The 23235-nt window shown below is 32.9% G+C and overlaps 21 non-coding genes across 21 annotated transcripts; all 21 read left to right on the top strand.

Moving 5' to 3' along the window:
- The first annotated feature begins 302 nt into the window (after nucleotides 1–302).
- TRNAR-UCU (transfer RNA arginine (anticodon UCU)) lies at nucleotides 303–388 on the top strand. Its single transcript is given in 2 exon segments — nucleotides 303–339; nucleotides 353–388. It is a non-coding gene; the product is annotated as a tRNA-Arg (tRNA).
- Nucleotides 389–1149: 761 nt separating this feature from the next.
- Nucleotides 1150–1235, top strand: TRNAR-UCU (transfer RNA arginine (anticodon UCU)). The gene is given in 2 exon segments: nucleotides 1150–1186; nucleotides 1200–1235. It is a non-coding gene; the product is annotated as a tRNA-Arg (tRNA).
- Nucleotides 1236–5956: 4721 nt separating this feature from the next.
- TRNAR-UCU (transfer RNA arginine (anticodon UCU)) lies at nucleotides 5957–6042 on the top strand. The gene is given in 2 exon segments: nucleotides 5957–5993; nucleotides 6007–6042. It is a non-coding gene; the product is annotated as a tRNA-Arg (tRNA).
- A 763-nt stretch (nucleotides 6043–6805) lies between these two features.
- Nucleotides 6806–6891, top strand: TRNAR-UCU (transfer RNA arginine (anticodon UCU)). The gene is given in 2 exon segments: nucleotides 6806–6842; nucleotides 6856–6891. It is a non-coding gene; the product is annotated as a tRNA-Arg (tRNA).
- Nucleotides 6892–7651: 760 nt separating this feature from the next.
- Nucleotides 7652–7737, top strand: TRNAR-UCU (transfer RNA arginine (anticodon UCU)). Its single transcript is given in 2 exon segments — nucleotides 7652–7688; nucleotides 7702–7737. It is a non-coding gene; the product is annotated as a tRNA-Arg (tRNA).
- A 764-nt stretch (nucleotides 7738–8501) lies between these two features.
- TRNAR-UCU (transfer RNA arginine (anticodon UCU)) lies at nucleotides 8502–8587 on the top strand. The gene is given in 2 exon segments: nucleotides 8502–8538; nucleotides 8552–8587. It is a non-coding gene; the product is annotated as a tRNA-Arg (tRNA).
- Nucleotides 8588–9350: 763 nt separating this feature from the next.
- Nucleotides 9351–9436, top strand: TRNAR-UCU (transfer RNA arginine (anticodon UCU)). The gene is given in 2 exon segments: nucleotides 9351–9387; nucleotides 9401–9436. It is a non-coding gene; the product is annotated as a tRNA-Arg (tRNA).
- Nucleotides 9437–10196: 760 nt separating this feature from the next.
- On the top strand, nucleotides 10197–10282 carry TRNAR-UCU (transfer RNA arginine (anticodon UCU)). The gene is given in 2 exon segments: nucleotides 10197–10233; nucleotides 10247–10282. It is a non-coding gene; the product is annotated as a tRNA-Arg (tRNA).
- A 764-nt stretch (nucleotides 10283–11046) lies between these two features.
- Nucleotides 11047–11132, top strand: TRNAR-UCU (transfer RNA arginine (anticodon UCU)). The gene is given in 2 exon segments: nucleotides 11047–11083; nucleotides 11097–11132. It is a non-coding gene; the product is annotated as a tRNA-Arg (tRNA).
- A 762-nt stretch (nucleotides 11133–11894) lies between these two features.
- Nucleotides 11895–11980, top strand: TRNAR-UCU (transfer RNA arginine (anticodon UCU)). Its single transcript is given in 2 exon segments — nucleotides 11895–11931; nucleotides 11945–11980. It is a non-coding gene; the product is annotated as a tRNA-Arg (tRNA).
- A 760-nt stretch (nucleotides 11981–12740) lies between these two features.
- On the top strand, nucleotides 12741–12826 carry TRNAR-UCU (transfer RNA arginine (anticodon UCU)). The gene is given in 2 exon segments: nucleotides 12741–12777; nucleotides 12791–12826. It is a non-coding gene; the product is annotated as a tRNA-Arg (tRNA).
- Nucleotides 12827–13590: 764 nt separating this feature from the next.
- Nucleotides 13591–13676, top strand: TRNAR-UCU (transfer RNA arginine (anticodon UCU)). Its single transcript is given in 2 exon segments — nucleotides 13591–13627; nucleotides 13641–13676. It is a non-coding gene; the product is annotated as a tRNA-Arg (tRNA).
- Nucleotides 13677–14438: 762 nt separating this feature from the next.
- Nucleotides 14439–14524, top strand: TRNAR-UCU (transfer RNA arginine (anticodon UCU)). The gene is given in 2 exon segments: nucleotides 14439–14475; nucleotides 14489–14524. It is a non-coding gene; the product is annotated as a tRNA-Arg (tRNA).
- A 760-nt stretch (nucleotides 14525–15284) lies between these two features.
- On the top strand, nucleotides 15285–15370 carry TRNAR-UCU (transfer RNA arginine (anticodon UCU)). The gene is given in 2 exon segments: nucleotides 15285–15321; nucleotides 15335–15370. It is a non-coding gene; the product is annotated as a tRNA-Arg (tRNA).
- A 765-nt stretch (nucleotides 15371–16135) lies between these two features.
- Nucleotides 16136–16221, top strand: TRNAR-UCU (transfer RNA arginine (anticodon UCU)). The gene is given in 2 exon segments: nucleotides 16136–16172; nucleotides 16186–16221. It is a non-coding gene; the product is annotated as a tRNA-Arg (tRNA).
- A 761-nt stretch (nucleotides 16222–16982) lies between these two features.
- Nucleotides 16983–17068, top strand: TRNAR-UCU (transfer RNA arginine (anticodon UCU)). The gene is given in 2 exon segments: nucleotides 16983–17019; nucleotides 17033–17068. It is a non-coding gene; the product is annotated as a tRNA-Arg (tRNA).
- A 760-nt stretch (nucleotides 17069–17828) lies between these two features.
- Nucleotides 17829–17914, top strand: TRNAR-UCU (transfer RNA arginine (anticodon UCU)). Its single transcript is given in 2 exon segments — nucleotides 17829–17865; nucleotides 17879–17914. It is a non-coding gene; the product is annotated as a tRNA-Arg (tRNA).
- Nucleotides 17915–18680: 766 nt separating this feature from the next.
- Nucleotides 18681–18766, top strand: TRNAR-UCU (transfer RNA arginine (anticodon UCU)). The gene is given in 2 exon segments: nucleotides 18681–18717; nucleotides 18731–18766. It is a non-coding gene; the product is annotated as a tRNA-Arg (tRNA).
- Nucleotides 18767–20380: 1614 nt separating this feature from the next.
- On the top strand, nucleotides 20381–20466 carry TRNAR-UCU (transfer RNA arginine (anticodon UCU)). Its single transcript is given in 2 exon segments — nucleotides 20381–20417; nucleotides 20431–20466. It is a non-coding gene; the product is annotated as a tRNA-Arg (tRNA).
- Nucleotides 20467–22080: 1614 nt separating this feature from the next.
- TRNAR-UCU (transfer RNA arginine (anticodon UCU)) lies at nucleotides 22081–22166 on the top strand. Its single transcript is given in 2 exon segments — nucleotides 22081–22117; nucleotides 22131–22166. It is a non-coding gene; the product is annotated as a tRNA-Arg (tRNA).
- A 760-nt stretch (nucleotides 22167–22926) lies between these two features.
- TRNAR-UCU (transfer RNA arginine (anticodon UCU)) lies at nucleotides 22927–23012 on the top strand. Its single transcript is given in 2 exon segments — nucleotides 22927–22963; nucleotides 22977–23012. It is a non-coding gene; the product is annotated as a tRNA-Arg (tRNA).
- Nucleotides 23013–23235: the final 223 nt, after the last annotated feature.

Below are 23235 nucleotides of genomic sequence, written 5' to 3'. Positions count from 1 at the left end.
TTGTAATTTATGTTGTTAAATGGAAATCTCAACATATAAAAAGAAGTCAAAATGTCTGATTCGTCCACCAAAGAACACTTCAGAAACTTTTGACAGTTTTAATATCTTTGTACACTTAAACATTTAACACATTTTCCATTTTCTGATCAATCCAAAAACACTGCATAACCTTTGAATTTTTTTTAAAAAGAGATCTTTTTTTTTTTTTTTAATTGCCAGTGGGGTAAAAGAGTATATTACATTTTGACTGTTTATCGCTCTAGCTATTTTTTTTCGATGACCTTCTAGATACAAGCAGATGAGGCTCTGTGGCGCAATGGATAGCGCATTGGACTTCTAGTGTATTGAAGGCATTCAAAGGTTGTGGGTTCGAGTCCCACCAGAGTCGTGTTTTGCTAACAAAGCAGACAAACCTTTGTAAGAAATACTCCTTCAATACTACAACTACAACATGAAAAACAATCTTAACAAATCTCTAACATAGGTGGTTAACTAGATGCATTCAGAAGGGATCTTAGAATAAGAAGTTAAGAAAGTTGAATAAATATTACCAACAATTACATTTAAATTAATAATGATGGAAACTTGAGCTTAATGTATCACATTACACTTTGATTCTCCATTTATATTAAAGGACTCAAAGAGCTGTTCTCCTTAAACCATGGATGTCAGCTCATATCGTTAGGTGCAAATCAGAAACATCTTGCCCAAATTCCAGAAACTTTTTATTAGTTAAGAAAAATAAAGTACAGAGCTTTCTACCAAAGACCACTTAACATGTCTGTATGGCCTTCTTTTGTCACTATTGGCAGTAAGTTGTACCAGGAAAAGGAAAGGGATGAAAATGTTGTAATTTATGTTGTTAAATGGAAATCTCAACATATAAAAAGAAGTCAAAATGTCTGATTCGTCCACCAAAGAACACTTCAGAAACTTTTGACAGTTTTAATATCTTTGTCAGCTTAAACATTTAACACATTTTCCATTTTCTGATCAATCCAAAAACACTGCATAACCTTTGAATTTTTTTTAAAAAGAGATCTTTTTTTTTTTTTTTTATTGCCAGTGGCGTAAAAGAGTATATTACATTTTGACTGTTTATCGCTCTAGCTATTTTTTTTCGTTGACCTTCTATATACAAGCAGATAAGGCTCTGTGGCGCAATGGATAGCGCATTGGACTTCTAGTGTATTGAAGGCATTCAAAGGTTGTGGGTTCGAGTCCCACCAGGGTCGTTGTGTTTTGCTAACAAAGCAGTCAAAGCTTTGTAAGAACCTTCAATACTACAACTACAACATGAAAAACAATCTTAACAAATCTCTAACATAGGTGGTTAACTAGATGCATTCAGAAGGGATCTTAGAATAAGAAGTTAAGAAAGTTGAATAAATATTACCAACAATTACATTTAAATTAATAATGATGGAAACCTGAGCTTAATGTATCACATTACACTTTGATTCTCCATTTATATTAAAGGACTCAAAGAGCTGTTCCCCTTAAACCATGGATGTCAGCTCATATCGTTAGGTGCAAATCAGAAACATCTTGCCCAAATTCCAGAAACTTTTTATTAGTTAAGAAAAAAAAAGTACAGAGCTTTCTACCAAAGACCACTTAACATGTCTGTATGGCCTTCTTTTGTCACTATTGGCAGTAAGTTGTACCAGGAAAAGGAAAGGGATGAAAATGTTGTAATTTATGTTGTTAAATGGAAATCTCAACATATAAAAAGAAGTCAAAATGTCTGATTCGTCCACCAAAGAACACTTCAGAAACTTTTGACAGTTTTAATATCTTTGTACACTTAAACATTTAACACATTTTCCATTTTCTGATCAATCCAAAAACACTGCATAACCTTTTAATTTTTTTTTAAAAAAGAGATCTTTTTTTTTTCTTTTAATTGCCAGTGGCGTAAAAGAGTATATTACATTTTGACTGTGTATCACTCTAGCTATTTGTTTTCGATGACCTTCTAGATACAAGCCGATGAGGCTCTGTGGCGCAATGGATAGCGCATTGGACTTCTAGTGTATTGAAGACATTCAAAGGTTGTGGGTTCGAGTCCCACCAAAGTCGTTGTGTTTTGCTAACAAAGCAGTCAAACCTTTGTAAGAAATACTCCTTCAATACTACAACTACAACATGAAAAACAATCTTAACAAATCTCTAACATAGGTAGTTAACTAGATGCATTCAGAATGGATCTTAGAATAAGAAGTTAAGAAAGTTGAATAAATATTACCAACAATTACATTTAAATTAATAATGATGGAAACCTGAGCTTAATGTATCACAGTACACTTTGATTCTCCATTTATATTAAAGGACTCAAAGAGCTGTTCCCCTTAAACCATGGATGTCAGCTCATATCGTTAGGTGCAAATCAGAAACATCTTGCCCAAATTCCAGAAACTTTTTATTAGTTAAGAAAAAAAAAGTACAGAGCTTTCTACCAAAGACCACTTAACATGTCTGTATGGCCTTCTTTTGTCACTATTGGCAGTAAGTTGTACCAGGAAAAGGAAAGGGATGAAAATGTTGTAATTTATGTTGTTAAATGGAAATCTCAACATATAAAAAGAAGTCAAAATTTCTGATTCGTCCACCAAAGAACACTTCAGAAACTTTTGACAGTTTTAATATCTTTGTCAGCTTAAACATTTAACACATTTTCCATTTTCTGATCAATCCAAAAACACTGCATAACCTTTGAATTTTTTTTAAAAAGAGATCTTTTTTTTTTTTTTAATTGCCAGTGGCGTAAAAGAGTATATTACATTTTGACTGTTTATCGCTCTAGCTATTTTTTTTCGTTGACCTTCTATATACAAGCAGATGAGGCTCTGTGGCGCAATGGATAGCGCATTGGACTTCTTGCGTATTGAAGGCATTAAAAGGTTGTGGGTTCGAGTCCCAACAGAGTCGTTGTGTTTTGCTAACAAAGCAGACAAACCTTTGTTAGAAATACTCCTTCAATACTACAACTACAACATGAAAAACAATCTTAACAAATCTATAACATAGGTGGTTAACTAGATGCATTCAGAAGGGATCTTAGAATAAGAAGTTAAGAAAGTTGAATAAATATTACCAACAATTACATTTAAATTAATAATGATGGAAACCTGAGCTTAATGTATCACATTACACTTTGATTCTCCATTTATATTAAAGGACTCAAAGAGCTCCAAAGAGCTTAATGTATCACATTACACTAACAAAGCAGTCAAACCTTTGTAAGAAATACTCCTTCAATACTACAACTACAACATGAAAAACAATCTTAACAAATCTCTAACATAGGTGGTTAACTAGATGCATTCAGAAGGGATCTTAGAATAAGAAGTTAAGAAAGTTGAATAAATATTACCAACAATTACATTTAAATTAATAATGATGGAAACCTGAGCTTAATGTATCACATTACACTTTGATTCTCCATTTATATTAAAGGACTCAAAGAGCTGTTCCCCTTAAACCATGGATGTCAGCTCATATCGTTAGGTGCAAATCAGAAACATCTTGCCCAAATTCCAGAAACTTTTTATTAGTTAAGAAAAAAAAAGTACAGAGCTTTCTACCAAAGACCACTTAACATGTCTGTATGGCCTTCTTTTGTCACTATTGGCAGTAAGTTGTACCAGGAAAAGGAAAGGGATGAAAATGTTGTAATTTATGTTGTTAAATGGAAATCTCAACATATAAAAAGAAGTCAAAATGTCTGATTCGTCCACCAAAGAACACTTCAGAAACTTTTGACAGTTTTAATATCTTTGTACACTTAAACATTTAACACATTTTCCATTTTCTGATCAATCCAAAAACACTGCATAACCTTTTAATTTTTTTTTAAAAAAGAGATCTTTTTTTTTTCTTTTAATTGCCAGTGGCGTAAAAGAGTATATTACATTTTGACTGTGTATCACTCTAGCTATTTGTTTTCGATGACCTTCTAGATACAAGCCGATGAGGCTCTGTGGCGCAATGGATAGCGCATTGGACTTCTAGTGTATTGAAGACATTCAAAGGTTGTGGGTTCGAGTCCCACCAAAGTCGTTGTGTTTTGCTAACAAAGCAGTCAAACCTTTGTAAGAAATACTCCTTCAATACTACAACTACAACATGAAAAACAATCTTAACAAATCTCTAACATAGGTAGTTAACTAGATGCATTCAGAATGGATCTTAGAATAAGAAGTTAAGAAAGTTGAATAAATATTACCAACAATTACATTTAAATTAATAATGATGGAAACCTGAGCTTAATGTATCACAGTACACTTTGATTCTCCATTTATATTAAAGGACTCAAAGAGCTGTTCCCCTTAAACCATGGATGTCAGCTCATATCGTTAGGTGCAAATCAGAAACATCTTGCCCAAATTCCAGAAACTTTTTATTAGTTAAGAAAAAAAAAGTACAGAGCTTTCTACCAAAGACCACTTAACATGTCTGTATGGCCTTCTTTTGTCACTATTGGCAGTAAGTTGTACCAGGAAAAGGAAAGGGATGAAAATGTTGTAATTTATGTTGTTAAATGGAAATCTCAACATATAAAAAGAAGTCAAAATTTCTGATTCGTCCACCAAAGAACACTTCAGAAACTTTTGACAGTTTTAATATCTTTGTCAGCTTAAACATTTAACACATTTTCCATTTTCTGATCAATCCAAAAACACTGCATAACCTTTGAATTTTTTTTAAAAAGAGATCTTTTTTTTTTTTTTAATTGCCAGTGGCGTAAAAGAGTATATTACATTTTGACTGTTTATCGCTCTAGCTATTTTTTTTCGTTGACCTTCTATATACAAGCAGATGAGGCTCTGTGGCGCAATGGATAGCGCATTGGACTTCTTGCGTATTGAAGGCATTAAAAGGTTGTGGGTTCGAGTCCCAACAGAGTCGTTGTGTTTTGCTAACAAAGCAGACAAACCTTTGTTAGAAATACTCCTTCAATACTACAACTACAACATGAAAAACAATCTTAACAAATCTATAACATAGGTGGTTAACTAGATGCATTCAGAAGGGATCTTAGAATAAGAAGTTAAGAAAGTTGAATAAATATTACCAACAATTACATTTAAATTAATAATGATGGAAACCTGAGCTTAATGTATCACATTACACTTTGATTCTCCATTTATATTAAAGGACTCAAAGAGCTCCAAAGAGCTTAATGTATCACATTACACTAACAAAGCAGTCAAACCTTTGTAAGAAATACTCCTTCAATACTACAACTACAACATGAAAAACAATCTTAACAAATCTCTAACATAGGTGGTTAACTAGATGCATTCAGAAGGGATCTTAGAATAAGAAGTTAAGAAAGTTGAATAAATATCACCAACAATTACATTTAAATTAATAATGATGGAAACCTGAGCTTAATGTATCACATTACACTTTGATTCTCCATTTATATTAAAGGACTCAAAGAGCTGTTCCCCTTAAACCATGGATGTCAGCTCATATCGTTAGGTGCAAATCAGAAACATCTTGCCCAAATTCCAGAAACTTTTTATTAGTTAAGAAAAAAAAAAGTACAGAGCTTTCTACCAAAGACCACTTAACATGTCTGTATGGCCTTCTTTTGTCACTATTGGCAGTAAGTTGTACCAGGAAAAGGAAAGGGATGAAAATGTTGTAATTTATGTTGTTAAATGGAAATCTCAACATATAAAAAGAAGTCAAAATGTCTGATTCGTCCACCAAAGAACACTTCAGAAACTTTTGACAGTTTTAATATCTTTTTCAGCTTAAACATTTAACACATTTTCCATTTTCTGATCAATCCAAAAACACTGCATAACCTTTGAATTTTTTTTTAAAAAGAGATCTTTTTTTTTTTTTTTAATTGCCAGTGGCGTAAAAGAGTATATTACATTTTGACTGTTTATCGCTCTAGCTATTTTTTTTCGTTGACCTTCTATATACAAGCAGATGAGGCTCTGTGGCGCAATGGATAGCGCATTGGACTTCTAGTGTATTGAAGGCATTCAAAGGTTGTGGGTTCAAGTCCCACCAGAGTCGTGTTTTGCTAACAAAGCAGACAAACCTTTGTAAGAAATACTCCTTCAATACTACAACTACAACATGAAAAACAATCTTAACAAATCTCTAACATAGGTGGTTAACTAGATGCATTCAGAAGGGATCTTAGAATAAGAAGTTAAGAAAGTTGAATAAATATTACCAACAATTACATTTAAATTAATAATGATGGAAACCTGAGCTTAATGTATCACATTACACTTTGATTCTCCATTTATATTAAAGGACTCAAAGAGCTGTTCTCCTTAAACCATGGATGTCAGCTCATATCGTTAGGTGCAAATCAGAAACATCTTGCCCAAATTCCAGAAACTTTTTATTAGTTAAGAAAAATAAAGTACAGAGCTTTCTACCAAAGACCACTTAACATGTCTGTATGGCCTTCTTTTGTCACTATTGGCAGTAAGTTGTACCAGGAAAAGGAAAGGGATGAAAATGTTGTAATTTATGTTGTTAAATGGAAATCTCAACATATAAAAAGAAGTCAAAATGTCTGATTCGTCCACCAAAGAACACTTCAGAAACTTTTGACAGTTTTAATATCTTTGTCAGCTTAAACATTTAACACATTTTCCATTTTCTGATCAATCCAAAAACACTGCATAACCTTTGAATTTTTTTTAAAAAAGAGATCTTTTTTTTTTTTTTTTTATTGCCAGTGGCGTAAAAGAGTATATTACATTTTGACTGTTTATCGCTCTAGCTATTTTTTTTCGTTGACCTTCTATATACAAGCAGATAAGGCTCTGTGGCGCAATGGATAGCGCATTGGACTTCTAGTGTATTGAAGGCATTCAAAGGTTGTGGGTTCGAGTCCCACCAGAGTCGTTGTGTTTTGCTAACAAAGCAGTCAAAGCTTTGTAAGAACCTTCAATACTACAACTACAACATGATAAACAATCTTAACAAATCTCTAACATAGGTGGTTAACTAGATGCATTCAGAATGGATCTTAGAATAAGAAGTTAAGAAAGTTGAATAAATATTACCAACAATTACATTTAAATTAATAATGATGGAAACCTGAGCTTAATGTATCACATTACACTTTGATTCTCCATTTATATTAAAGGACTCAAAGAGCTGTTCCCCTTAAACCATGGATGTCATCTCATATCGTTAGGTGCAAATCAGAAACATCTTGCCCAAATTCCAGAAACTTTTTATTAGTTAAGAAAAAAAAAGTACAGAGCTTTCTACCAAAGACCACTTAACATGTCTGTATGGCCTTCTTTTGTCACTATTGGCAGTAAGTTGTACCAGGAAAAGGAAAGGGATGAAAATGTTGTAATTTATGTTGTTAAATGGAAATCTCAACATATAAAAAGAAGTCAAAATGTCTGATTCGTCCACCAAAGAACACTTCAGAAACTTTTGACAGTTTTAATATCTTTGTCAGCTTAAACATTTAACACATTTTCCATTTTCTGATCAATCCAAAAACACTGCATAACCTTTGAATTTTTTTTTAAAAAGAGATCTTTTTTTTTTCTTTTAATTGCCAGTGGCGTAAAAGAGTATATTACATTTTGACTGTGTATCACTCTAGCTATTTTTTTTCGTTGACCTTCTATAAACAAGCAGGTGAGGCTCTGTGGCGCAATGGATAGCGCATTGGACTTCTAGTGTATTGAAGGCATTCAAAGGTTGTGGGTTCGAGTCCCACCAGAGTCGTTGTGTTTTGCTAACAAAGCAGTCAAACCTTTGTAAGAAATACTCCTTCAATACTACAACTACAACATGAAAAACAATCTTAACAAATCTCTAACATAGGTGGTTAACTAGATGCATTCAGAAGGGATCTTAGAATAAGAAGTTAAGAAAGTTGAATAAATATCACCAACAATTACATTTAAATTAATAATGATGGAAACCTGAGCTTAATGTATCACATTACACTTTGATTCTCCATTTATATTAAAGGACTCAAAGAGCTGTTCCCCTTAAACCATGGATGTCAGCTCATATCGTTAGGTGCAAATCAGAAACATCTTGCCCAAATTCCAGAAACTTTTTATTAGTTAAGAAAAATAAAGTACAGAGCTTTCTACCAAAGACCACTTAACATGTCTGTATGGCCTTCTTTTGTCACTATTGGCAGTAAGTTGTACCAGGAAAAGGAAAGGGATGAAAATGTTGTAATTTATGTTGTTAAATGGAAATCTCAACATATAAAAAGAAGTCAAAATTTCTGATTCGTCCACCAAAGAACACTTCAGAAACTTTTGACAGTTTTAATATCTTTGTACACTTAAACATTTAACACATTTTCCATTTTCTGATCAATCCAAAAACACTGCATAACCTTTGAATTTTTTTTAAAAAGAGATCTTTTTTTTTTTTTTTAATTGCCAGTGGCGTAAAAGAGTATATTACATTTTGACTGTTTATCGCTCTAGCTATTTTTTTTCGATGACCTTCTAGATACAAGCAGATGAGGCTCTGTGGCGCAATGGATAGCGCATTGGACTTCTAGTGTATTGAAGGCATTCAAAGGTTGTGGGTTCGAGTCCCACCAGAGTCGTGTTTTGCTAACAAAGCAGACAAACCTTTGTAAGAAATACTCCTTCAATACTACAACTACAACATGAAAAACAATCTTAACAAATCTCTAACATAGGTGGTTAACTAGATGCATTCAGAAGGGATCTTAGAATAAGAAGTTAAGAAAGTTGAATAAATATTACCAACAATTACATTTAAATTAATAATGATGGAAACCTGAGCTTAATGTATCACATTACACTTTGATTCTCCATTTATATTAAAGGACTCAAAGAGCTGTTCTCCTTAAACCATGGATGTCAGCTCATATCGTTAGGTGCAAATCAGAAACATCTTGCCCAAATTCCAGAAACTTTTTATTAGTTAAGAAAAATAAAGTACAGAGCTTTCTACCAAAGACCACTTAACATGTCTGTATGGCCTTCTTTTGTCACTATTGGCAGTAAGTTGTACCAGGAAAAGGAAAGGGATGAAAATGTTGTAATTTATGTTGTTAAATGGAAATCTCAACATATAAAAAGAAGTCAAAATGTCTGATTCGTCCACCAAAGAACACTTCAGAAACTTTTGACAGTTTTAATATCTTTGTCAGCTTAAACATTTAACACATTTTCCATTTTCTGATCAATCCAAAAACACTGCATAACCTTTGAATTTTTTTTTAAAAAGAGATCTTTTTTTTTTTTTTTTTATTGCCAGTGGCGTAAAAGAGTATATTACATTTTGACTGTTTATCGCTCTAGCTATTTTTTTTCGTTGACCTTCTATATACAAGCAGATAAGGCTCTGTGGCGCAATGGATAGCGCATTGGACTTCTAGTGTATTGAAGGCATTCAAAGGTTGTGGGTTCGAGTCCCACCAGAGTCGTTGTGTTTTGCTAACAAAGCAGTCAAAGCTTTGTAAGAACCTTCAATACTACAACTACAACATGATAAACAATCTTAACAAATCTCTAACATAGGTGGTTAACTAGATGCATTCAGAATGGATCTTAGAATAAGAAGTTAAGAAAGTTGAATAAATATTACCAACAATTACATTTAAATTAATAATGATGGAAACCTGAGCTTAATGTATCACATTACACTTTGATTCTCCATTTATATTAAAGGACTCAAAGAGCTGTTCCCCTTAAACCATGGATGTCATCTCATATCGTTAGGTGCAAATCAGAAACATCTTGCCCAAATTCCAGAAACTTTTTATTAGTTAAGAAAAAAAAAGTACAGAGCTTTCTACCAAAGACCACTTAACATGTCTGTATGGCCTTCTTTTGTCACTATTGGCAGTAAGTTGTACCAGGAAAAGGAAAGGGATGAAAATGTTGTAATTTATGTTGTTAAATGGAAATCTCAACATATAAAAAGAAGTCAAAATGTCTGATTCGTCCACCAAAGAACACTTCAGAAACTTTTGACAGTTTTAATATCTTTGTCAGCTTAAACATTTAACACATTTTCCATTTTCTGATCAATCCAAAAACACTGCATAACCTTTGAATTTTTTTTTAAAAAGAGATCTTTTTTTTTTCTTTTAATTGCCAGTGGCGTAAAAGAGTATATTACATTTTGACTGTGTATCACTCTAGCTATTTTTTTTCGTTGACCTTCTATAAACAAGCAGGTGAGGCTCTGTGGCGCAATGGATAGCGCATTGGACTTCTAGTGTATTGAAGGCATTCAAAGGTTGTGGGTTCGAGTCCCACCAGAGTCGTTGTGTTTTGCTAACAAAGCAGTCAAACCTTTGTAAGAAATACTCCTTCAATACTACAACTACAACATGAAAAACAATCTTAACAAATCTCTAACATAGGTGGTTAACTAGATGCATTCAGAAGGGATCTTAGAATAAGAAGTTAAGAAAGTTGAATAAATATCACCAACAATTACATTTAAATTAATAATGATGGAAACCTGAGCTTAATGTATCACATTACACTTTGATTCTCCATTTATATTAAAGGACTCAAAGAGCTGTTCCCCTTAAACCATGGATGTCAGCTCATATCGTTAGGTGCAAATCAGAAACATCTTGCCCAAATTCCAGAAACTTTTTATTAGTTAAGAAAAATAAAGTACAGAGCTTTCTACCAAAGACCACTTAACATGTCTGTATGGCCTTCTTTTGTCACTATTGGCAGTAAGTTGTACCAGGAAAAGGAAAGGGATGAAAATGTTGTAATTTATGTTGTTAAATGGAAATCTCAACATATAAAAAGAAGTCAAAATTTCTGATTCGTCCACCAAAGAACACTTCAGAAACTTTTGACAGTTTTAATATCTTTGTACACTTAAACATTTAACACATTTTCCATTTTCTGATCAATCCAAAAACACTGCATAACCTTTGAATTTTTTTTAAAAAGAGATCTTTTTTTTTTTTTTTAATTGCCAGTGGCGTAAAAGAGTATATTACATTTTGACTGTTTATCGCTCTAGCTATTTTTTTTCGATGACCTTCTAGATACAAGCAGATGAGGCTCTGTGGCGCAATGGATAGCGCATTGGACTTCTAGTGTATTGAAGGCATTCAAAGGTTGTGGGTTCGAGTCCCACCAGAGTCGTGTTTTGCTAACAAAGCAGACAAACCTTTGTAAGAAATACTCCTTCAATACTACAACTACAACATGAAAAACAATCTTAACAAATCTCTAACATAGGTGGTTAACTAGATGCATTCAGAAGGGATCTTAGAATAAGAAGTTAAGAAAGTTGAATAAATATTACCAACAATTACATTTAAATTAATAATGATGGAAACCTGAGCTTAATGTATCACATTACACTTTGATTCTCCATTTATATTAAAGGACTCAAAGAGCTGTTCTCCTTAAACCATGGATGTCAGCTCATATCGTTAGGTGCAAATCAGAAACATCTTGCCCAAATTCCAGAAACTTTTTATTAGTTAAGAAAAATAAAGTACAGAGCTTTCTACCAAAGACCACTTAACATGTCTGTATGGCCTTCTTTTGTCACTATTGGCAGTAAGTTGTACCAGGAAAAGGAAAGGGATGAAAATGTTGTAATTTATGTTGTTAAATGGAAATCTCAACATATAAAAAGAAGTCAAAATGTCTGATTCGTCCACCAAAGAACACTTCAGAAACTTTTGACAGTTTTAATATCTTTGTCAGCTTAAACATTTAACACATTTTCCATTTTCTGATCAATCCAAAAACACTGCATAACCTTTGAATTTTTTTTTAAAAAGAGATCTTTTTTTTTTTTTTTTATTGCCAGTGGCGTAAAAGAGTATATTACATTTTGACTGTTTATCGCTCTAGCTATTTTTTTTCGTTGACCTTCTATATACAAGCAGATAAGGCTCTGTGGCGCAATGGATAGCGCATTGGACTTCTAGTGTATTGAAGGCATTCAAAGGTTGTGGGTTCGAGTCCCACCAGAGTCGTTGTGTTTTGCTAACAAAGCAGTCAAAGCTTTGTAAGAACCTTCAATACTACAACTACAACATGATAAACAATCTTAACAAATCTCTAACATAGGTGGTTAACTAGATGCATTCAGAATGGATCTTAGAATAAGAAGTTAAGAAAGTTGAATAAATATTACCAACAATTACATTTAAATTAATAATGATGGAAACCTGAGCTTAATGTATCACATTACACTTTGATTCTCCATTTATATTAAAGGACTCAAAGAGCTGTTCCCCTTAAACCATGGATGTCATCTCATATCGTTAGGTGCAAATCAGAAACATCTTGCCCAAATTCCAGAAACTTTTTATTAGTTAAGAAAAAAAAAGTACAGAGCTTTCTACCAAAGACCACTTAACATGTCTGTATGGCCTTCTTTTGTCACTATTGGCAGTAAGTTGTACCAGGAAAAGGAAAGGGATGAAAATGTTGTAATTTATGTTGTTAAATGGAAATCTCAACATATAAAAAGAAGTCAAAATGTCTGATTCGTCCACCAAAGAACACTTCAGAAACTTTTGACAGTTTTAATATCTTTGTCAGCTTAAACATTTAACACATTTTCCATTTTCTGATCAATCCAAAAACACTGCATAACCTTTGAATTTTTTTTTAAAAAGAGATCTTTTTTTTTTCTTTTAATTGCCAGTGGCGTAAAAGAGTATATTACATTTTGACTGTGTATCACTCTAGCTATTTTTTTTCGTTGACCTTCTATAAACAAGCAGGTGAGGCTCTGTGGCGCAATGGATAGCGCATTGGACTTCTAGTGTATTGAAGGCATTCAAAGGTTGTGGGTTCGAGTCCCACCAGAGTCGTTGTGTTTTGCTAACAAAGCAGTCAAACCTTTGTAAGAAATACTCCTTCAATACTACAACTACAACATGAAAAACAATCTTAACAAATCTCTAACATAGGTGGTTAACTAGATGCATTCAGAAGGGATCTTAGAATAAGAAGTTAAGAAAGTTGAATAAATATCACCAACAATTACATTTAAATTAATAATGATGGAAACCTGAGCTTAATGTATCACATTACACTTTGATTCTCCATTTATATTAAAGGACTCAAAGAGCTGTTCCCCTTAAACCATGGATGTCAGCTCATATCGTTAGGTGCAAATCAGAAACATCTTGCCCAAATTCCAGAAACTTTTTATTAGTTAAGAAAAATAAAGTACAGAGCTTTCTACCAAAGACCACTTAACATGTCTGTATGGCCTTCTTTTGTCACTATTGGCAGTAAGTTGTACCAGGAAAAGGAAAGGGATGAAAATGTTGTAATTTATGTTGTTAAATGGAAATCTCAACATATAAAAAGAAGTCAAAATTTCTGATTCGTCCACCAAAGAACACTTCAGAAACTTTTGACAGTTTTAATATCTTTGTACACTTAAACATTTAACACATTTTCCATTTTCTGATCAATCCAAAAACACTGCATAACCTTTGAATTTTTTTTAAAAAGAGATCTTTTTTTTTTTTTTTAATTGCCAGTGGCGTAAAAGAGTATATTACATTTTGACTGTTTATCGCTCTAGCTATTTTTTTTCGATGACCTTCTAGATACAAGCAGATGAGGCTCTGTGGCGCAATGGATAGCGCATTGGACTTCTAGTGTATTGAAGGCATTCAAAGGTTGTGGGTTCGAGTCCCACCAGAGTCGTGTTTTGCTAACAAAGCAGACAAACCTTTGTAAGAAATACTCCTTCAATACTACAACTACAACATGAAAAACAATCTTAACAAATCTCTAACATAGGTGGTTAACTAGATGCATTCAGAAGGGATCTTAGAATAAGAAGTTAAGAAAGTTGAATAAATATTACCAACAATTACATTTAAATTAATAATGATGGAAACCTGAGCTTAATGTATCACATTACACTTTGATTCTCCATTTATATTAAAGGACTCAAAGAGCTGTTCTCCTTAAACCATGGATGTCAGCTCATATCGTTAGGTGCAAATCAGAAACATCTTGCCCAAATTCCAGAAACTTTTTATTAGTTAAGAAAAATAAAGTACAGAGCTTTCTACCAAAGACCACTTAACATGTCTGTATGGCCTTCTTTTGTCACTATTGGCAGTAAGTTGTACCAGGAAAAGGAAAGGGATGAAAATGTTGTAATTTATGTTGTTAAATGGAAATCTCAACATATAAAAAGAAGTCAAAATGTCTGATTCGTCCACCAAAGAACACTTCAGAAACTTTTGACAGTTTTAATATCTTTGTCAGCTTAAACATTTAACACATTTTCCATTTTCTGATCAATCCAAAAACACTGCATAACCTTTGAATTTTTTTTTAAAAAGAGATCTTTTTTTTTTTTTTTTATTGCCAGTGGCGTAAAAGAGTATATTACATTTTGACTGTTTATCGCTCTAGCTATTTTTTTTCGTTGACCTTCTATATACAAGCAGATAAGGCTCTGTGGCGCAATGGATAGCGCATTGGACTTCTAGTGTATTGAAGGCATTCAAAGGTTGTGGGTTCGAGTCCCACCAGAGTCGTTGTGTTTTGCTAACAAAGCAGTCAAAGCTTTGTAAGAACCTTCAATACTACAACTACAACATGATAAACAATCTTAACAAATCTCTAACATAGGTGGTTAACTAGATGCATTCAGAATGGATCTTAGAATAAGAAGTTAAGAAAGTTGAATAAATATTACCAACAATTACATTTAAATTAATAATGATGGAAACCTGAGCTTAATGTATCACATTACACTTTGATTCTCCATTTATATTAAAGGACTCAAAGAGCTGTTCCCCTTAAACCATGGATGTCATCTCATATCGTTAGGTGCAAATCAGAAACATCTTGCCCAAATTCCAGAAACTTTTTATTAGTTAAGAAAAAAAAAGTACAGAGCTTTCTACCAAAGACCACTTAACATGTCTGTATGGCCTTCTTTTGTCACTATTGGCAGTAAGTTGTACCAGGAAAAGGAAAGGGATGAAAATGTTGTAATTTATGTTGTTAAATGGAAATCTCAACATATAAAAAGAAGTCAAAATGTCTGATTCGTCCACCAAAGAACACTTCAGAAACTTTTGACAGTTTTAATATCTTTGTCAGCTTAAACATTTAACACATTTTCCATTTTCTGATCAATCCAAAAACACTGCATAACCTTTGAATTTTTTTTTAAAAAGAGATCTTTTTTTTTTCTTTTAATTGCCAGTGGCGTAAAAGAGTATATTACATTTTGACTGTGTATCACTCTAGCTATTTTTTTTCGTTGACCTTCTATAAACAAGCAGGTGAGGCTCTGTGGCGCAATGGATAGCGCATTGGACTTCTAGTGTATTGAAGGCATTCAAAGGTTGTGGGTTCGAGTCCCACCAGAGTCGTTGTGTTTTGCTAACAAAGCAGTCAAACCTTTGTAAGAAATACTCCTTCAATACTACAACTACAACATGAAAAACAATCTTAACAAATCTCTAACATAGGTGGTTAACTAGATGCATTCAGAAGGGATCTTAGAATAAGAAGTTAAGAAAGTTGAATAAATATTACCAACAATTACATTTAAATTAATAATGATGGAAACCTGAGCTTAATGTATCACATTACACTTTGATTCTCCATTTATATTAAAGGACTCAAAGAGCTGTTCCCCTTAAACCATGGATGTCAGCTCATATCGTTAGGTGCAAATCAGAAACATCTTGCCCAAATTCCAGAAACTTTTTATTAGTTAAGAAAAATAAAGTACAGAGCTTTCTACCAAAGACCACTTAACATGTCTGTATGGCCTTCTTTTGTCACTATTGGCAGTAAGTTGTACCAGGAAAAGGAAAGGGATGAAAATGTTGTAATTTATGTTGTTAAATGGAAATCTCAACATATAAAAAGAAGTCAAAATGTCTGATTCGTCCACCAAAGAACACTTCAGAAACTTTTGACAGTTTTAATATCTTTGTACACTTAAACATTTAACACATTTTCCATTTTCTGATCAATCCAAAAACACTGCATAACCTTTGAATTTTTTTTAAAAAGAGATCTTTTTTTTTTTTTTTTAATTGCCAGTGGGGTAAAAGAGTATATTACATTTTGACTGTTTATCGCTCTAGCTATTTTTTTTCGATGACCTTCTAGATACAAGCAGATGAGGCTCTGTGGCGCAATGGATAGCGCATTGGACTTCTAGTGTATTGAAGGCATTCAAAGGTTGTGGGTTCGAGTCCCACCAGAGTCGTGTTTTGCTAACAAAGCAGACAAACCTTTGTAAGAAATACTCCTTCAATACTACAACTACAACATGAAAAACAATCTTAACAAATCTCTAACATAGGTGGTTAACTAGATGCATTCAGAAGGGATCTTAGAATAAGAAGTTAAGAAAGTTGAATAAATATTACCAACAATTACATTTAAATTAATAATGATGGAAACTTGAGCTTAATGTATCACATTACACTTTGATTCTCCATTTATATTAAAGGACTCAAAGAGCTGTTCTCCTTAAACCATGGATGTCAGCTCATATCGTTAGGTGCAAATCAGAAACATCTTGCCCAAATTCCAGAAACTTTTTATTAGTTAAGAAAAATAAAGTACAGAGCTTTCTACCAAAGACCACTTAACATGTCTGTATGGCCTTCTTTTGTCACTATTGGCAGTAAGTTGTACCAGGAAAAGGAAAGGGATGAAAATGTTGTAATTTATGTTGTTAAATGGAAATCTCAACATATAAAAAGAAGTCAAAATGTCTGATTCGTCCACCAAAGAACACTTCAGAAACTTTTGACAGTTTTAATATCTTTGTCAGCTTAAACATTTAACACATTTTCCATTTTCTGATCAATCCAAAAACACTGCATAACCTTTGAATTTTTTTTAAAAAGAGATCTTTTTTTTTTTTTTTTATTGCCAGTGGCGTAAAAGAGTATATTACATTTTGACTGTTTATCGCTCTAGCTATTTTTTTTCGTTGACCTTCTATATACAAGCAGATAAGGCTCTGTGGCGCAATGGATAGCGCATTGGACTTCTAGTGTATTGAAGGCATTCAAAGGTTGTGGGTTCGAGTCCCACCAGAGTCGTTGTGTTTTGCTAACAAAGCAGTCAAAGCTTTGTAAGAACCTTCAATACTACAACTACAACATGAAAAACAATCTTAACAAATCTCTAACATAGGTGGTTAACTAGATGCATTCAGAAGGGATCTTAGAATAAGAAGTTAAGAAAGTTGAATAAATATTACCAACAATTACATTTAAATTAATAATGATGGAAACCTGAGCTTAATGTATCACATTACACTTTGATTCTCCATTTATATTAAAGGACTCAAAGAGCTGTTCCCCTTAAACCATGGATGTCAGCTCATATCGTTAGGTGCAAATCAGAAACATCTTGCCCAAATTCCAGAAACTTTTTATTAGTTAAGAAAAAAAAAGTACAGAGCTTTCTACCAAAGACCACTTAACATGTCTGTATGGCCTTCTTTTGTCACTATTGGCAGTAAGTTGTACCAGGAAAAGGAAAGGGATGAAAATGTTGTAATTTATGTTGTTAAATGGAAATCTCAACATATAAAAAGAAGTCAAAATGTCTGATTCGTCCACCAAAGAACACTTCAGAAACTTTTGACAGTTTTAATATCTTTGTACACTTAAACATTTAACACATTTTCCATTTTCTGATCAATCCAAAAACACTGCATAACCTTTGAATTTTTTTTTAAAAAGAGATCTTTTTTTTTTCTTTTAATTGCCAGTGGCGTAAAAGAGTATATTACATTTTGACTGTGTATCACTCTAGCTATTTTTTTTCGTTGACCTTCTATAAACAAGCAGGTGAGGCTCTGTGGCGCAATGGATAGCGCATTGGACTTCTAGTGTATTGAAGGCATTCAAAGGTTGTGGGTTCGAGTCCCACCAGAGTCGTTGTGTTTTGCTAACAAAGCAGTCAAACCTTTGTAAGAAATACTCCTTCAATACTACAACTACAACATGAAAAACAATCTTAACAAATCTCTAACATAGGTGGTTAACTAGATGCATTCAGAAGGGATCTTAGAATAAGAAGTTAAGAAAGTTGAATAAATATTACCAACAATTACATTTAAATTAATAATGATGGAAACCTGAGCTTAATGTATCACATTACACTTTGATTCTCCATTTATATTAAAGGACTCAAAGAGCTGTTCCCCTTAAACCATGGATGTCAGCTCATATCGTTAGGTGCAAATCAGAAACATCTTGCCCAAATTCCAGAAACTTTTTATTAGTTAAGAAAAATAAAGTACAGAGCTTTCTACCAAAGACCACTTAACATGTCTGTATGGCCTTCTTTTGTCACTATTGGCAGTAAGTTGTACCAGGAAAAGGAAAGGGATGAAAATGTTGTAATTTATGTTGTTAAATGGAAATCTCAACATATAAAAAGAAGTCAAAATGTCTGATTCGTCCACCAAAGAACACTTCAGAAACTTTTGACAGTTTTAATATCTTTGTACACTTAAACATTTAACACATTTTCCATTTTCTGATCAATCCAAAAACACTGCATAACCTTTGAATTTTTTTTTAAAAAAGAGATCTTTTTTTTTTCTTTTAATTGCCAGTGGCGTAAAAGAGTATATTACATTTTGACTGTGTATCACTCTAGCTATTTGTTTTCGATGACCTTCTAGATACAAGCCGATGAGGCTCTGTGGCGCAATGGATAGCGCATTGGACTTCTAGTGTATTGAAGGCATTCAAAGGTTGTGGGTTCGAGTCCCACCAGAGTCGTTGTGTTTTGCTAACAAAGCAGTCAAACCTTTGTAAGAAATACTCCTTCAATACTACAACTACAACATGAAAAACAATCTTAACAAATCTCTAACATAGGTAGTTAACTAGATGCATTCAGAATGGATCTTAGAATAAGAAGTTAAGAAAGTTGAATAAATATTACCAACAATTACATTTAAATTAATAATGATGGAAACCTGAGCTTAATGTATCACAGTACACTTTGATTCTCCATTTATATTAAAGGACTCAAAGAGCTGTTCCCCTTAAACCATGGATGTCAGCTCATATCGTTAGGTGCAAATCAGAAACATCTTGCCCAAATTCCAGAAACTTTTTATTAGTTAAGAAAAAAAAAGTACAGAGCTTTCTACCAAAGACCACTTAACATGTCTGTATGGCCTTCTTTTGTCACTATTGGCAGTAAGTTGTACCAGGAAAAGGAAAGGGATGAAAATGTTGTAATTTATGTTGTTAAATGGAAATCTCAACATATAAAAAGAAGTCAAAATTTCTGATTCGTCCACCAAAGAACACTTCAGAAACTTTTGACAGTTTTAATATCTTTGTCAGCTTAAACATTTAACACATTTTCCATTTTCTGATCAATCCAAAAACACTGCATAACCTTTGAATTTTTTTTAAAAAGAGATCTTTTTTTTTTTTTTAATTGCCAGTGGCGTAAAAGAGTATATTACATTTTGACTGTTTATCGCTCTAGCTATTTTTTTTCGTTGACCTTCTATATACAAGCAGATGAGGCTCTGTGGCGCAATGGATAGTGCATTGGACTTCTTGCGTATTGAAGGCATTAAAAGGTTGTGGGTTCGAGTCCCAACAGAGTCGTTGTGTTTTGCTAACAAAGCAGACAAACCTTTGTTAGAAATACTCCTTCAATACTACAACTACAACATGAAAAACAATCTTAACAAATCTATAACATAGGTGGTTAACTAGATGCATTCAGAAGGGATCTTAGAATAAGAAGTTAAGAAAGTTGAATAAATATTACCAACAATTACATTTAAATTAATAATGATGGAAACCTGAGCTTAATGTATCACATTACACTTTGATTCTCCATTTATATTAAAGGACTCAAAGAGCTGTTCCCCTTAAACCATGGATGTCAGCTCATATCGTTAGGTGCAAATCAGAAACATCTTGCCCAAATTCCAGAAACTTTCTATTAGTTAAGAAAAAAAAAGTACAGAGCTTTCTACCAAAGACCACTTAACATGTCTGTATGGCCTTCTTTTGTCACTATTGGCAGTAAGTTGTACCAGGAAAAGGAAAGGGATGAAAATGTTGTAATTTATGTTGTTAAATGGAAATCTCAACATATAAAAAGAAGTCAAAATGTCTGATTCGTCCACCAAAGAACACTTCAGAAACTTTTGACAGTTTTAATATCTTTGTCAGCTTAAACATTTAACACATTTTCCATTTTCTGATCAATCCAAAAACACTGCATAACCTTTGAATTTTTTTTTAAAAAGAGATCTTTTTTTTTTCTTTTAATTGCCAGTGGCGTAAAAGAGTATATTACATTTTGACTGTGTATCACTCTAGCTATTTTTTTTCGTTGACCTTCTATAAACAAGCAGGTGAGGCTCTGTGGCGCAATGGATAGCGCATTGGACTTCTAGTGTATTGAAGGCATTCAAAGGTTGTGGGTTCGAGTCCCACCAGAGTCGTTGTGTTTTGCTAACAAAGCAGTCAAACCTTTGTAAGAAATACTCCTTCAATACTACAACTACAACATGAAAAACAATCTTAACAAATCTCTAACATAGGTAGTTAACTAGATGCATTCAGAAGGGATCTTAGAATAAGAAGTTAAGAAAGTTGAATAAATATTACCAACAATTACATTTAAATTAATAATGATGGAAACCTGAGCTTAATGTATCACAGTACACTTTGATTCTCCATTTATATTAAAGGACTCAAAGAGCTGTTCCCCTTAAACCATGGATGTCAGCTCATATCGTTAGGTGCAAATCAGAAACATCTTGCCCAAATTCCAGAAACTTTTTATTAGTTAAGAAAAAAAAAGTACAGAGCTTTCTACCAAAGACCACTTAACATGTCTGTATGGCCTTCTTTTGTCACTATTGGCAGTAAGTTGTACCAGGAAAAGGAAAGGGATGAAAATGTTGTAATTTATGTTGTTAAATGGAAATCTCAACATATAAAAAGAAGTCAAAATGTCTTATTCGTCCACCAAAGAACACTTCAGAAACTTTTGACAGTTTTAATATCTTTGTACACTTAAACATTTAACACATTTTCCATTTTCTGATCAATCCAAAAACACTGCATAACCTTTGAATTTTTTTTAAAAAGAGATCTTTTTTTTTTTTTTAATTGCCAGTGGCGTAAAAGAGTATATTACATTTTGACTGTTTATCGCTCTAGCTATTTTTTTTCGTTGACCTTCTATATACAAGCAGATGAGGCTCTGTGGCGCAATGGATAGTGCATTGGACTTCTTGCGTATTGAAGGCATTAAAAGGTTGTGGGTTCGAGTCCCAACAGAGTCGTTGTGTTTTGCTAACAAAGCAGACAAACCTTTGTTAGAAATACTCCTTCAATACTACAACTACAACATGAAAAACAATCTTAACAAATCTATAACATAGGTGGTTAACTAGATGCATTCAGAAGGGATCTTAGAATAAGAAGTTAAGAAAGTTGAATAAATATTACCAACAATTACATTTAAATTAATAATGATGGAAACCTGAGCTTAATGTATCACATTACACTTTGATTCTCCATTTATATTAAAGGACTCAAAGAGCTGTTCCCCTTAAACCATGGATGTCAGCTCATATCGTTAGGTGCAAATCAGAAACATCTTGCCCAAATTCCAGAAACTTTCTATTAGTTAAGAAAAAAAAAGTACAGAGCTTTCTACCAAAGACCACTTAACATGTCTGTATGGCCTTCTTTTGTCACTATTGGCAGTAAGTTGTACCAGGAAAAGGAAAGGGATGAAAATGTTGTAATTTATGTTGTTAAATGGAAATCTCAACATATAAAAAGAAGTCAAAATGTCTGATTCGTCCACCAAAGAACACTTCAGAAACTTTTGACAGTTTTAATATCTTTGTCAGCTTAAACATTTAACACATTTTCCATTTTCTGATCAATCCAAAAACACTGCATAACCTTTGAATTTTTTTTAAAAAGAGATCTTTTTTTTTTTTTTTTAATTGCCAGTGGGGTAAAAGAGTATATTACATTTTGACTGTTTATCGCTCTAGCTATTTTTTTTCGATGACCTTCTAGATACAAGCAGATGAGGCTCTGTGGCGCAATGGATAGCGCATTGGACTTCTAGTGTATTGAAGGCATTCAAAGGTTGTGGGTTCGAGTCCCACCAGAGTCGTGTTTTGCTAACAAAGCAGACAAACCTTTGTAAGAAATACTCCTTCAATACTACAACTACAACATGAAAAACAATCTTAACAAATCTCTAACATAGGTGGTTAACTAGATGCATTCAGAAGGGATCTTAGAATAAGAAGTTAAGAAAGTTGAATAAATATTACCAACAATTACATTTAAATTAATAATGATGGAAACTTGAGCTTAATGTATCACATTACACTTTGATTCTCCATTTATATTAAAGGACTCAAAGAGCTGTTCTCCTTAAACCATGGATGTCAGCTCATATCGTTAGGTGCAAATCAGAAACATCTTGCCCAAATTCCAGAAACTTTTTATTAGTTAAGAAAAATAAAGTACAGAGCTTTCTACCAAAGACCACTTAACATGTCTGTATGGCCTTCTTTTGTCACTATTGGCAGTAAGTTGTACCAGGAAAAGGAAAGGGATGAAAATGTTGTAATTTATGTTGTTAAATGGAAATCTCAACATATAAAAAGAAGTCAAAATGTCTGATTCGTCCACCAAAGAACACTTCAGAAACTTTTGACAGTTTTAATATCTTTGTCAGCTTAAACATTTAACACATTTTCCATTTTCTGATCAATCCAAAAACACTGCATAACCTTTGAATTTTTTTTAAAAAGAGATCTTTTTTTTTTTTTTTATTGCCAGTGGCGTAAAAGAGTATATTACATTTTGACTGTTTATCGCTCTAGCTATTTTTTTTCGTTGACCTTCTATATACAAGCAGATAAGGCTCTGTGGCGCAATGGATAGCGCATTGGACTTCTAGTGTATTGAAGGCATTCAAAGGTTGTGGGTTCGAGTCCCACCAGAGTCGTTGTGTTTTGCTAACAAAGCAGTCAAAGCTTTGTAAGAACCTTCAATACTACAACTACAACATGAAAAACAATCTTAACAAATCTCTAACATAGGTGGTTAACTAGATGCATTCAGAAGGGATCTTAGAATAAGAAGTTAAGAAAGTTGAATAAATATTACCAACAATTACATTTAAATTAATAATGATGGAAACCTGAGCTTAATGTATCACATTACACTTT

The sequence above is a fragment of the Pelobates fuscus genome, chromosome 4 (genome assembly GCF_036172605.1).
Source record: "Pelobates fuscus isolate aPelFus1 chromosome 4, aPelFus1.pri, whole genome shotgun sequence".
NCBI lineage: Eukaryota > Metazoa > Chordata > Amphibia > Anura > Pelobatidae > Pelobates > Pelobates fuscus.
The sequence above is the reverse complement of the archived record's forward strand: the minus strand, read 5'-3'. Positions and strand labels throughout refer to the sequence as shown.